The sequence below is a fragment of the Anomaloglossus baeobatrachus genome, chromosome 8 (genome assembly GCF_048569485.1).
Source record: "Anomaloglossus baeobatrachus isolate aAnoBae1 chromosome 8, aAnoBae1.hap1, whole genome shotgun sequence".
Taxonomy (NCBI): domain Eukaryota; kingdom Metazoa; phylum Chordata; class Amphibia; order Anura; family Aromobatidae; genus Anomaloglossus; species Anomaloglossus baeobatrachus.
The window spans coordinates 23,990,776-24,005,833 of record NC_134360.1 but is presented as its reverse complement, the minus strand read 5'-3'; the positions used below and the strand labels follow the sequence as shown (position 1 = coordinate 24,005,833).

At 40.6% G+C, this 15,058-nt stretch overlaps 1 protein-coding gene across 4 annotated transcripts in view; it reads left to right on the top strand.

Moving 5' to 3' along the window:
* Positions 1 to 15,058, top strand: part of PRICKLE2 (prickle planar cell polarity protein 2) — a 336,416-nt gene that overhangs the window by 214,067 nt on the left and 107,291 nt on the right. The window contains exon 1 of one of the 4 annotated variants that reach the window (XM_075321375.1): positions 12,541 to 13,010. The exons of the other annotated variants lie outside the window; for them this stretch is intronic. The gene's annotated coding sequence lies outside the window, so the exon portion shown is untranslated. Of the gene's footprint in view, positions 1 to 12,540; positions 13,011 to 15,058 lie in introns of those variants that run through there. 4 annotated transcript variants of the gene reach the window in all.

Genomic DNA, 15,058 nt, shown 5'->3' with positions numbered 1-15,058 from the left:
GAAACCGGGTATGGTCCAAAGTCGGTCGGTAGTCTTTCAGGAGGATCCAAAGGCAATCAGGATTAGCAGCAGCAAAGCAGGAGCACACAGCAAGCAGTATACTCAGGCACTGGACTAGGCTTAGAGGCGGCCTTTTAAGCAGCTGGACAGGAAGTAGGGCAACAGAACAGTAAACTCCATGTTAACTGAGGGCAAGCTCATTCAAAAGAGAACTGGAAAACCCGGAAACCTGACACAGGGAATGTGGGGTGCATGTGATGTTGTGACCTGTGACCCCTGGCTTGCCCAGGGCGTCACACAAACATACACCTTTACTCCAGAAATAGTCGTAAAATATAACGGAAATCTAAATCAGCAATTAGCTTTGATTTTTGGGGGGCACGCGAACGACCTCCGCTCTATTCATGGTCTATGAAACTCTAAGAAAGAGCAGAGTACTGTAGATTATGGAACTATGTATCATAAAAAACTATTCTCTGACCACTACAAGGATATATTAAGGAATCAACACATAATGTTGGAACTAAAATTGATAGTATGATTAAAGGTGAAAAGCTAAAAAGCTGAACGTGCTTTTTTTTTTCTTCGACTGCTCAATCATTTCCCTATGTGAACATGACAGTGATCAATTGATAGTTTGCTGATTGTATCTTTTAGGGTACTTTCACACTTCCGTTTTTTGTTTTGTTTTTTTTTGGCGCAATCCGCTGTTTTGGGAATCAGCGGAATCCGTTTAACGGATTCCACTGTTTCCCATAGACTTGCATTGATGACGGATTGTGCCAAAAGTACCTGCGTTGCTTCCGTTGGCCGACGCTCCGTTGCTTCCGCCGAGCAGAAGCAACGCTGAATGTAAACGTTATTTGCTTGCGTCAAAATGACGCCAACCAGCGGATTCCGTTGCTTCCGTTAAAATTTATAATGGCTCCCTATGGTAGCGGATTCGTTGCAAAGTGCTTTATGACGGAATCCGCTGCTGTATTTCGCTAATTTCTACTGAGCATGCCCAGAATGAAAAAAATGGGAAAAAAAACCCAGAGCCGACGCATTCCGTCTAACGGACGCCAAACGGATGCAACGGGTCCGTTATTTCACAGGAATCAGCTATCTGATTCCTGTGAAATAACAGATCCGTGGCATTCGTTAACACCACAAAAATAACGGATGCGTCAAAACGACGCAGCAACGGACCCAGCGGATTTCGCCCAACGGAAGTGTGAAACTAGCCTTATGTGGATACATAATGTAATATGGGGGCACAGTCCTATGAGAGCACAATATTATGGGATACAGTAATATGGTAGCAGAATATATGGGGCACTATGCCAGCTGTCCTTGGTGACACTTTCCACATTTGAGGATCACTTTGCAGTCACCAACAAAATGACTCCCACTGTGATCTTAAACTTCACCCTCCCTTATCCTTTTGTAAACACCCTGAAGGGGAGGGAAGGTGTGAGATCACACACACACACACACACACGAGAGCAGATTCCACCCACTTTTACTGCAGTTATGAGATAGTTGTACACTAGGTTTTAGCAGCTGCTCCCCCTAGTGTTTGAGTGGAAAATATCAAACTTTTAAAAAAAATTTATATTTTGTGCAATTAAAGAACAAATGATATTTAAAACATTAAAACATTAAATTTTTTAGTTATTGAAAACCTTTTTTCATGGCATCTTCCCTGTAAAGGGAATCTGTCAGCAGATGTGTCCTATCTGAGAGCAGCATGATGTAGGGGCTGAGAGTCTTATTCCAGCGATGTTTCATTTACAGGAATACTTAATAGTACTAGTTAGTGTAGTTTTGCTAAAAAAAATCACTTGTTTTCTCTGCTGTAAACCTAGCAGTTCTCTGAATGCTGAGCTCTGTATAACCCTGCTGTCACACAATGACTACCGGAGTTACGCCAGGTATAATGCAACTTCTGATAAGCACCGCAACACACAGGGTACACAATACAAAGGTGGGCCCTGGTGCTAGGGAGAGGTGAGCGGGGTCACATCCTACACTTACCTGAAGCTAATTCTTGCACTCCCTAATGCCCCTATTCAAGTCCTCCCTCAATTGCTATCACATGCCTAGGCCCTCACTTGACTGAACTCACCCTGGCTAGTAAAAAGGTCGGTGAGAACACTAGTCTCCCCACTACAATAATACACCACAAGGGGCGGGAGACAGTCAGAGAGAAATGGACACAAAAAAGGAAAATAATCCAACTTCCTTCAATGCAGCTAAACACCACCGCTGCAATAGTCACAACTCTTCAGCTTCTTCCAGAGACTGGCTCCTTCCAAAGTGGTCAGCATAAGAAAAATGAGATTCTATAACCGATAACAGATGGTAAGACTTGTGACTGTTTTATAGCGAAGAGGAGTGATCACAAAGAGCTGCACCTGCAATTAAGGCTTCAAAGGACATCCAAATAAGAAATTAGTCCTGATCCCCTACAGCACCAAATGAAGGTCGATCCATTTAAGCACAAGCTGCAGACCTGCACATGACAAGGCGCTGTGACCTTCTGGTCCCGGACTCGCCAGAGGTCTCCTCAGAGAGGGGTACATCTAAGAAAACCGCTTACACCACTGATTGACAGCTTTTTACACTGTGCATAGGCAGAAAGCTGCTAATCAGTGGTCAGGCAGGGTTATCCAGCGCTCATTAATATTATGGACTATATGGCACCAGATTTACTAGTTCTGTAGTGATAATCTCCTGCTGATAAAACAGTGATTTTATTGTAACAACAAGCAGCCCAGGTAATTGACACATAATTGGAATCAGGCTCTCTGCCCCTACATCTGCTGCTCTCAGATTAAATAGGAAAATCCTGCACGGGACATGCAGTCGTATGTAGGTAGATTGTGTACCCCGTCATCCACCATATCAAAGGACCTTCAAATGAGCATTGATCGATTTGTTAGATTGCCAATCGGTGGACCGAAACCTCCTTTACTATACACCTGGTAGAAAACGTACAAATAGTTTTGCAAAGCAGAAAAGCTATATCATGCAGCTATTATATGCGATTGGGTGTGTGCGCTAACGTCTTCAAAGGTGTGACAAGCTTGTAAAAGTTATCTTATGCCTAGGGTGCGTGTGCAAATTCACACAAACCTACACACCCATATTCCATTGAACTTCATTAAGGCCCATGATTTGTTATCTCATCGACTTTCTATGTGTCTATTATGTTATGGCAGATCTGTTACTGATATATTTTCACAGTGTGTATATGTATGTGTGTGTATATATATATATATATATATATATATATATATATATATATATATATATATATATATATATATATATATATATAAATATAAAAATAAAAATAAATAGTGTATATGTGTATATATGTGTGTGTGTATATATATATATATATATATATATATATATATATATATATATATATATATATATATATATATATATATATATATATAATGTATAAATGTTATACACAGTGTGTATGTATATGTGATATATATATATATATGTGTACATATATGTGTATATATATATATATATATATATTATATATTATATATTATATATATATAATATATATATATATATATATATATATATATATATATATATATATATATATATATATATATATATATATATATATATATACACATAATACGTCCGTGCAGGGAATCAATCCTGCACCCTGGTCATAATACCGCCCTGCTGCGATAGTCATCCGCTCCAAACTTCATTGAACCAGATGAATTATTTAGCTCACTTGCGTTACTGAAGCCTCCAATGCTCGACGCTGAGGATGAGAAGCAGAAACAGAAGGTCATGGATTTCATAACAGGAGAATACATAATGCTGTATATCTACTCTGTCTTGCGTCGACACGTTTCGTGGTTTACCATACAATCGTATGGAAAATTTTCAACTTACCCAAAGGCAATGGAGAGAAACAAAGTTTTGTTTTTTCTTCACATCTTTTTTTTTTCTTCCCCATTTAGTCATTAACAGAAGTTACTTTTGGTAGTCGTCTAAAAGGGAAGCTAATGCGATCATCAGAAAATAACACTATATATATATTATATAATACACATACAGTACAGACCAAAAGTTTCTCATTCAAAGAGTTTTCTTTATTTTCATGTCTCTGAAAATTGTAGATTCACATTGAAGGCATCAAAACTATGAATTAACACATGTGGAATGAAATACTTAACAAAAAAGTGTGAAACAACTGAAAATATGTCTTATATTCCAGGTTCTTTAAAGTAGCCACATTTTTGCTTTGATTACTGCTTTGCACAGTCTTGGCATTCTCTTAATGAGCATCAAGAGGTAGTCACCGGAAATGGTCTTCCAACAGTCTTGAAGGAGTTCCCAGAGATGCTTAGCACTTGTTGGCCCTTTTGCCTTCACTCTGCGGACCAGCTCACCCCAAACCATCTCGATTGGGTTCAGGTCTGGTGACTGTGGAGGCCAGGTCATCTGGCGTAGCACCCAATCACTCTCCTTCTTAGTCAAATAGCCCTTACACAGCCTGGAGGTGCGTTTGGGGTCATTGTCCTGTTGAAAAATAAATGATGGTCCAACTAAACGGAAACCGGATGGAATAGCATGCCGCTGCAAGATGCTGTGGTAGCCATGCTGGTTCTGTATGCCTTCAGTTTTGAATAAATCTCCAACAGTGTCACCAGCAAAGCACCATCACACCATCACACCTCCTCCTCCATGCTTCACGGTGGGAACCAGGCATGTAGAGTCCATCCGTTCACCTTTTCTGCGTCACACAAAGATGCGGTGGTTGGATCCAAAGATCTCCAATTTGGACTCATCAGACCAAAGCACAGATTTCCACTGGTCTAATGTACATTCCTTGTGTTCTTTAGCCCAAACAAGTCTCTTCTGCTTGTTGCCTGTCCTTAGCAGTGGTTTCCTAGCAGCTATTTTACCATGAAGGCCTGCTGCACAAAGTCTCCTCTTAACAGTTGTTCTAGAGATGTGTCTGCTGCTAGACCTCTGTGTGGCATTGACCTGGTCTCTAATCTGAGCTGCTGTTAACCTGCAATTTCTGAGGCTGGTGACTCGGATAAACTTATCCTCCGCAGCAGAGGTGACTCTTGGTCTTCCTTTCCTGGGGCGGTCCTCATGTGAGCCAGTTTCTTTGTAGCATTTTGATGGTTTTTGCCACTGCACTTGGGGACACTTTCAAAGTTTCCCAATTTTTCGGACTGACTGACCTTCATTTCTTAGAGTAATGATGGCTACTCGTTTTTCTTTACTTAGCTGCTTATTTCTTGCCATAATACAAATTCTAACAGTCTATTCAGTAGGACTATCAGCTGTGTATCCACCAGACGTCTGCACAACACAACTGATGGTCCCAAGCCCATTTATAAGGCAAGAAATCCGACCTGACAGGGCACACCTGTGAAGTGAAGACCATTTCCAGTGACTACCTCTTGAAGCTCATCAAGAGAATGCCAAGAGTGTGCAAAGCAGTAATCACAGCAAAAGGCGGCTACTTTGAAGAACCTAGAATAGAAGACATATTTTCAGTTATTTCACACTTTTTTTTTTTATTAAGTATTTCATTCCACATGTGTTACTTCATAGTTTTGATGCCTTCAATGTGAATCTACAATTTAATTTTCAGAGCCATGAAAATAAAGAAAACTTTTAAATTTTGTATTTATTTTTTGAAAATGGGAAATGTTCAAAATAACATAACAATGCATTGCTTTCACTCCATGCAAAGAAATCAAGTTCATAATCATTTAGAAACAACAATACTAATAATGTTTTAGCTTCGGAAGCGTTCAGATATTTTGTGGAATAACCATGATTTTTAATCGCAACTTTCAAGCGTCTTGGCTGCTTTCCACCAGTCTTTCACACTGGTTTTGGGTGACGTTATGACACTCCTGGTGCAATAAAGTAAGCAGTTCTTCTTTGTTTGATGGCTTTTGACTATCCATCTTCCTCTTGATTACATTCCAGAGGTTTTCAATGGGGTTCAGGTCTGGAGATTGGGCTGGCTATTACAGGGTTTTAATTTTGGTGGTCCTTTATCCACACATTGATTGACCTAGCTGTGTGGCATGGCGCATTGTCCTGCTGGAAGAACCAATCCGCAGAATTGGGGAACATTGCCTGAGCAGAAGGAAGCAACTGTTTTTTCAGGATAACCTTGTATGCGGCTTGATTCATACGTCCTTCGAGGGGGGAAATAACCAGCCTCTTAAAAATTCCACGACAATCCAATCGACACCAATCCAGGTCTACCACAAGAAAACTCTGCAATCTACCAAAATATTCTCTAAAAATCCGACGAGTCCTGGAACAGAATTCAAACAAGGCCTCCTAAATTTGTGTGAGGTACCTGTACTTTCAGCAGAGAGATCCTCCAACCTGCAAATATTGACCATCTCCGTGTACCAATCCACTACAGTGGGAGTCGGAGACTATTTCCAGTATCGAGGAATCGTTTTACGAGCAGCCGATAAGCAAAAGCGAAGGATGTCCTTCTTTGGATAACCTATTGATGAAGGTAAAATAGAGAGGAGAGCGATCTGAGGATTCTCCACAACCTTATTTCATGTAATCAAGTGATAATTTGAGAATACTTTATCCCAGAAGGGCTTGATCGTACCACATTACCATCAAATATGGAGCATGGAGTCTATTTCCGTCTCATACCGCCAACCTATATCAGGGACTGTTGGAAACATCTCGTACAACTTCGATTGGTACTGATACCACCTTGCGAAGATCTTGCAATTCTTTTCCTTAGCTGAGCATGCAATAGTGTGTGAGCGAATAGGAATCACTTTTTCCAATCGAATGTGGTTAAAACCACTGCCAACTCGTGTTTCTAAGCCCATTGAAATCCCCATTTACCTAAGTTACCTTCTCTGACCGAACAGTTGTATATCAAAGATATTGCGGAGAATTTTTCAAAAACAAATTCTGAAAAATGGTGGGAATAGAAATATCAAATTTATGAGAAGATAAAAATGAATTCAATTGTAAATATTCAAACCACAGGAGTCTTCTAGACGGGGATCGCGCCTGCAAGGAAACAAATGAGGGTAACTTACCACCTTCTAGCACCTGAAACAACCAGGTGTCCTCCATTGTCCTCCATCCAAGAAAATACCTACTTAAGTATCCAGGATGAAAAGAGGGATTGAAAAAAGTGATGTGAGTGGGATAATTGTCCTATCAGGAAATAATTTACCCCCTGACTGAATACCAGATTCTAAATGTCTTTGGTTAGAAGTGTTGAACCCTCCATCAAAAGACCATTTACTGTAGAAAGCCATGGTAGATGTTTCAGTGGTGTAGGCAATCCCTCCTGTTCCAGACCAACCCATTATTTAGTAATTGGATGGAAATGCCATTCTATCAATGTGACTAAAATATAAGCATGAAAGCAAGTTCTGAAATTCGGAAGACCTGCTCCGTCCAAAGGTTAATGGCGAGTCAGTGTTTTGCATGGTTGTCCTAGGCCTAATCTTACCCAGACAAACCTGACCAGGGCAGAACGTAGCGTGCTGAAAAAAGCTGTGGGCTGTAGAAATGGGTAGTTTGAAAAATATACAGAAACACGTCAAGACATCTAATAAAATAAGGCATAAAGGTGGACGAGGGGAAAAGACAAGAAAAAGAAAAGGTCCCCTAACTTGTGGGAAGCGGCTTCACCAACAAATCTCAAGGTCTGAGAGAACTCCCAACCATCAGGGCAGCTCTTGAAGAAAAAAGAGAAGGATGAGGGGAGAAACCTATTCGACACCTGTCCAGGAGAGTGTAGTTCCTCTAAGTCGAAATAGGCTTTTTATATAGGGTCACTCTCCCCAGCACCCAACTCTAGACCCCAGCCTATATTTAGAGAATCGAGAAACATAGACCAAACTACTACATGAATACGTCACCGGCAATAAGAGTTGTTAGAACTAGCTCGTATGGACAGGTCCATAGTTAAAGCCGTTGCCATCCCCTGGCTAACCCAACCACCAAAGGGTGAATGACTAGAAAAAAACATTTGGAGTAGAAAGTCAGTCCAGTGGAGGGGGGAACATCATCTCTGTTACTCTGTCCTCCCGAGCTCCTCTGAGGGTTCCATCTTGGTTCTCTCTGTGGTTGTGGGACATTATCCAATCTGGGACCTCTTGTACCGGCCAGTCCATGGACAGGGCAGGATTGGCACAAGGGGAATCCCAAAACCTAAAGCAAAAGCTGGAATGTCCCCATGGAAGCAGAGAAAACGCAGGGAGACCAAATGCCGGAATTGGATTCGATAGGGGAATCCTCACAAGTTCAGAATGTTCCTTTGTCTCAAAACTTCCAACAGAGGTTTTGGAACTTTCCTTTTTTGTAATGTATGACGTGCCAACTAAGTCGGGCAGAAGCTGGATAGGATATTCTTGTTAAAGGAGTGAGTCCATCCTCCAAGCTTTGGTTAGAATACTTTTTCACTTTAAAACTGTGAACTCGACAAATCACATCCTGTGATTCATTCACGTCAGTGGACCTCTGCCCCAGGACCCTGTCTAAGTCCATCACCAGATCATTGGGAACTTTTAAAGTGGAGTTGAAAAGATGACGCAAAGTCTCCTCAGATTCATGCTGCTCCACCGTTTTCTCTCATTCTTATATTATTCCGTCGACCTCGGTTCTCAAAGTCATCAATCAGGTCTGCCTGGCACTCCAGCTGATAGGAATGGAATGAAATGGCCTGATCACGACTACGCACCTGTTGTACAGTAGATGCTGCTTGTGTTCCTGCCCTAAATGAAGTCTCCAGTATGGAAATATAATTTTCCATGTCCTCTTTTGTAGGAATGGTCCAAATACGGGCTTTCAGGTCTTCCCAAAATGACTACACCTGGAGTGGATCGCCCTGAAAAACCCCCTTCAAGATGTCCAGGGGAACGAGCTTAAGGCAAAAAGAGTGGGAAAAGAGCCCTTTTCGAGAGACCTGACAGTTCTCCAAGTGTGTGAAAGGTCCATGTTGCCCTGTTTTTGGGTGACTGACGTCTGATCTAGGGGTGCAGAGGACCAGGACTCATTCATATCATTGAGAACGCATCTTGATCCTGAGGGCATGGGTTTTCTTTCCACCATCTTGGAGGGGTCTTGTCTCCTGCACTCCTGTGTAGCCTATGTGATCGCCATAGCAGTGCTTTCACTGAGGTCTTCCATCTCCACCAGTATTAAATGTGTTTGTTTTGTGGTTGGTAGGGGAGATAAGTACATTCCCTTGAGACTTTCTTCCTCCGATCCCGGAGAGATGGCGCGCTGAACCGCGTCAACCAGCACCATCCTGAAAGCTGCAGGTACAGGAGAAAGACAGAGGGGCTCCTGAATGTGGCCACTAGGAGCAGTGTTTCATGTGCTTCATTTTATGTTCTGCTGAGAAAACCGAATTCTTGCTGTGAGGTTTATTGCACAGTGTGCAGTATAATAACTGCTTTTGATTATGGTATATTAAAAATTCAGGTTTGGCAGAATTCCTCTTCGATTTAAGCCAAGACAAACCGCCATTAGATGAGACCTTGCTTCAAAACAGCTGGTGGACCGCTAAGAATTCCCATTGTCCTTCATACCCTTAGCCACTTTTCTGAAAATGAAAACCATCTATGGCAGAAGGAGGTCACGGGCACAGATGTGTGACCCTGATTAGATGAGGGATCTAATATTTTGGGAATTGTGAGAATTCTACATTACTGGTGTTCTGATTAAAAAAAAAAAAAAAAAAAGTCTCTAGCCGTACATGGGAAATCTGTACCTAAAAATCTAATACTAGGTAAATGTCATAAATTACTGTCATGATGACTTTGAAATAGTGGGGAATCGGGGTTCCTAAGCTGCCCTCAAGCTAGGGGGCCCTATGCTATCCCTAATCTCAGGGATACTCTTGATGGTGGAGAGGCCTGACTCTCCTTCCTGGCCCTGCTCCTGACCAGTCCTGATCTGATTTCCCCCTTCTCCCAGGGAGGGATGGGACAGGAGTGTGATGAAACCCACAGATATAGACAGAGAAGAGAAAAACAAAACTGTCACACAGCGTGCACACACAAAGGTATAAGAGATTCTGGAGAAAAACAAGAGCTGGAAGGAAGCTACAAAGCAGGAGTAAACTTTACAACCGCAGCAAGTAATAAGCACAACTTTCAACAAAAAGATTCTGGGACACCACACATCACAGACCAACATAGAATAAACTATAGCTAGCAAGGATAGAAGGATTCAACCAACATAAATAGGAGGGAGCAAATGTGATAAGTCTTCCCACAACATGTGATTAAAGAAGCAATCAGATCAGCAGAGATTAACTCTTGCGAGCCTGCCTATGAATCAGCACACAGCAGGCCGACGCCTGAGTCTGCCTGTGTTGATCCCAGACATCAGAGAAACCATCAGGCAGAGTGTCAGAATCTGCAATCTGAACAGAGCCTAATGCCACCATGACAGTCAGCAAAGTTTCCCATCGATTCCATGGTTTTTTTTTTTTGTTTTTTTTCATGTACATGAAAGTTTCTGTTTTACCAACCACCATTGCTAATGCAGGACCATAGACTCTTGTATTACCTTGCCAAGAACTCTCAGGTTATAATGGTCATATCAATAATACGTTGACCACCTTTATCCATAGCTTACATAAGTTAGTTTAAGGGGCTGTCCATATCTAAAAAGCCTTTTTTTTTTTTTTTGTTGGAAAAATCTACTTTTCTTTTTGCGGAGATCCCCAGTGATAACTGTGATCTGTAAAATATACTCTGCAGTGCCTCCAGAGGGGAAATGAAGTATTACATGTTGGCCATTCAAGATCTGTGGGTGATTTAAGTAATAAAGCAGAGTCCTCCAAAACTGGAGACACTTTTTCTAGCTGCTTCTTTCTGTGGCGACGGTTCTAAATAATAGAGCTTCTCAGTAAAAGGGTTTTACCCAGTATTGGAAGGTATTCCCTATCTGCAGGATTGGATGATCACTTCTTGATTACTGGTGTTTGATTGACGGGACCCTCATCGATCATCAAAACGAGATCCTGGAACCCTGAAAACCATGGCTTTGCAGAGCAGGTGTTCAATGGAGCAGAAGTGTGCATGTGCAACCTATGCTCCATTCATCATCTATGGGACTGATGGAGAAAGCAGATTACAGACCTCCGCTATTTCCTCCAGTCCTATTGACAATGAATAGAGTGGAGGTCCTCTGCTTGATTCAAGGATTTTTAGGAATCACCGAGGGTCTCGGTTATTAAACAATTGTTCTCCCCCTATGCTGTGGTTAGAAAATAACCAAGCCCATAACGACAATAGGTGCAGGCCATGGAGCCTAGGGGGCCCAAAAAATCTTCTTGACGTATATATGAAAAGACCAATTCTATTAAAGATTTGCAATAATTGGGGCCCTGTTGTAGCGTTTTCATTGGGGTCCATGAGCTTCAATTCACGCCACTGGGAATATTGGGAATAACCCTTTAATTAGATGTCTGGTAAAGTGGAGACAACACCTAATATAAGATACCTGCGGATCGAACAAAACATGGTGTGAACCTACACATATAAATTCTCTAATAGATAACTTAAGATTTTGAGAAAACCCCTTCAATGCAGAATGTCATAATAGGGCAATAAAAGTGTTTATTTAATCAAGCAGCCCCTTAAAGGGGACCTTTCATTCATTTTTTAACCAGAAACAGAGTACCTCTTGTAATTGCCGCCGATCCACCGATTCTGGAACTGTTTTTCTTTTTCTTCTGAGCCCCTCCGTTCCAAAGTTATGTCCCTTGATATTATTAGTGCAACTTTTTTCATTCAACCAACTGGGTGTATACCACGGAACTTCATTGTGGGTGTGGCCGTGTTTTGATTGGCTAGTGTCAGGGGAGAGAAAGCACACACCCGCAGAGTTCTATGCAACACGCCCAGTTGTTCCTTTAATTAACGGAGGACGTAACTTTGGAACGGAGGGGCGCAGAAGAAAAAGAAAAACTGTTCCAGAATCAGTGGATCAGCACCGATCTGAAGAGATACGTTGTATAAATATAAAAAAAAAAAAAAAAATCCTTTTAGAATCAATAAAGAAAATCTTTTCCATACCCAACTGTTGAAACAACTTTTGAGGATGTATTTTAAGATATTTTTGTGTCCAATCTTCAACCCCTGTAATCTAAAAGGCTGCCTCAAATAACCCACGTCCACTTAAGATAAAAAAGCAACATAAAACAGATGCTGGATACAAAGCGGTAACTTAATACGGAAAATATGTTCGTGTTTGGTCGTCGACCAACTAGATCTGTTGGAAAAAAAAAAAGCAGCGTTTTATCGTTCCCCTCTTAATTATTGTACCGTTGCCAGATGTTTGGTAACACGACTTCTCCGTGCACAAGTTTCAATGGATTGTGTTTGGGTTAAACACCCAGAGGGATTATTGATCTGTTAGGGGAGGTCGATTTGTATGTAAATGGCTGATAGCAGGCAGCCAGTGACCAGTGAAGGGTCCCAGGGCAGGCTGGGGATGGCTGCTGACATCACTGCAGTCATTAGCATTCAGCAGAGGCTGCTCTGCAACAAGCACATTCTGGCACAGGCAGGCGCAGGCTGGCAAGCTCTCCATAGGGCTCACTATTTCCTTTACAAGATCTTACACAGCAAATTGGACATAACACTGCTGCTGCTACAAAGGGTCATTTAAGAGAAGAAAGGGGAAGACTGGAAACCCTTGTGTGCACTGGATCTTATCCCTGGAAAAGAAAAGAAGATTTGGGAAGAAGGAGGGAGTTCTGAAAGCCCCAGCCAGAAAGGGCAGGAATCACACTTGTTCTGCTGATGGCTTGCACAGTAGACTTCTTCTCAGCCTGCTGCTTGATGTGTGGCTCTGCTGTAAAGGCTCTGACAAAGCCCCACTGCTCATTTCACTGAAGTGACTCCCAATGTGTTGTCAGGCTGAGCAGCAGAGCAGAAGGCGGAGGGGCAGCAGCATGGAGGACAGCGCCGAGTAGCCGCAGCCTGCGGGTAGGTGGCGGGGATAGAACACTGTATACTGTATACTCTGTAACGTAATCATAGACTGGGATACAAAGGAGATATATGGCATGGACATTGTATAGACCTACAGCTATACATTATATGTAGACCTACAGCTATACATTATATGTGGACCTACAGCTATACATTATATATAAATATATAGACCTATAGCTATACATTGTATATAAACCTACAGCTATACATTATATATAGACCTACAGCTGTACATTATATATACCTACAGCTGTACATTATATATAGACCTACAGCTATACATTATATGTAGATCCACAGCTATACATTGTATATAGTCCTACAGCTATACATTGTATATAGTCCTACAGCTATACATTGTATATAGCCCTACAGCTATACATTGTATATAGATCTACAGCTATACATTGTATATAGTCCTACAGCTATACATTGTATATAGCCCTACAGCTATACATTGTATATAGATCTACAGCTATACATTGTATATAGTCCTACAGCTATACATTGTATATAGTCCTACAGCTATACATTGTATATAGATCTACAGCTATACATTGTATATAGTCCTACAGCTATACATTGTATATAGTCCTACAGCTATACATTGTATGTAGTCCTACAGCTATACATTGTATATAGACCTACAGCTATACGTTGTATATATATGGGGAGATAAGGTATGCACACCAGTGACTATGGAAGGGGAATACATGGAATAGCAGAAACTGCTGTGTGAATACTGACATGAAAAATTCAATAGCTATTTGTAAGAATGAAATGTGAAAAATGGAACCTGCATTACTGCCATGAATATATGAATAAAGAGAAATTTAGCTACTGAATTGATCAATGCAGAAGAGCCCCAACACTACGCCAAAGTATTTCTCTACGTTGGGGTCCCTAGCTTGTGTGTGTCCTCTCATGCAGTTAAAAAACTTACCGTGTATGGGACGCTGAGACCCAGGCTATATATGCGTATAATGTGGATTGGCAATAGGTGTGTATGGGGAGGGTTCACAAACGAAAAACTACTAACATTAAGGAATAACATTTGGAACTCCATTCTGGAGTTCCAAATGTTATTCCTTAATATACGTTGTATATAGACCTACAGCTATACATTGTATATAGGTAGACCTACAGCTATATATTGTATATAGACCTACAGCTATACATTGTATATAGATCTACAGCTATACATTGTATATAGACTTACAGTTATACATTGTATATAGACCTACAGCTATACATTGTATATAGTCCTACAGCTATACATTGTATATAGATCTACAGCTATACATTGTATATAGATCTACAGCTATACATTGTATATAGATCTACAGCTATACATTGTATATAGACCTACAGCTATACATTATATATAGACCTACAGCTATATATTGTATATAGACCTACAGTTATACATTGTATATAGACCTACAGCTATACATTGTATATAGTCCTACAGCTATACATTGTATATAGTCCTACAGCTATACATTGTATATAGATCTACAGCTATACATTGTATATAGACCTACAGCTATACATTGTATATAGATCTACAGCTATACATTGTATATGGACCTACAGCTATACATTGTATATGGACCTACAGCTATACATTGTATATAGACCTACAGCTATATATTGTATATAGACCTACAGCTATACATTGTATATAGATCTACAGCTATGCATTGTATATAGATCTACAGCTATACATTGTATATAGACCTACAGCTATACATTGTATATAGACCTACAGCTATACATTGTATATAGACCTACAGCTATACATTGTATATAGTCCTACAGCTATACATTGTATATAGATCTACAGCTATACATTGTATATAGACCTACAGCTATACATTGTATATAGATCTACAGCTATACATTGTATATAGATCTACAGCTATACATTGTATATAGACCTACAGCTATACATTGTATATAGTCCTACAGCTATACATTGTATATAGATCTACAGCTATACATTGTATATAAATCTACAGCTATACATTGTATATAGT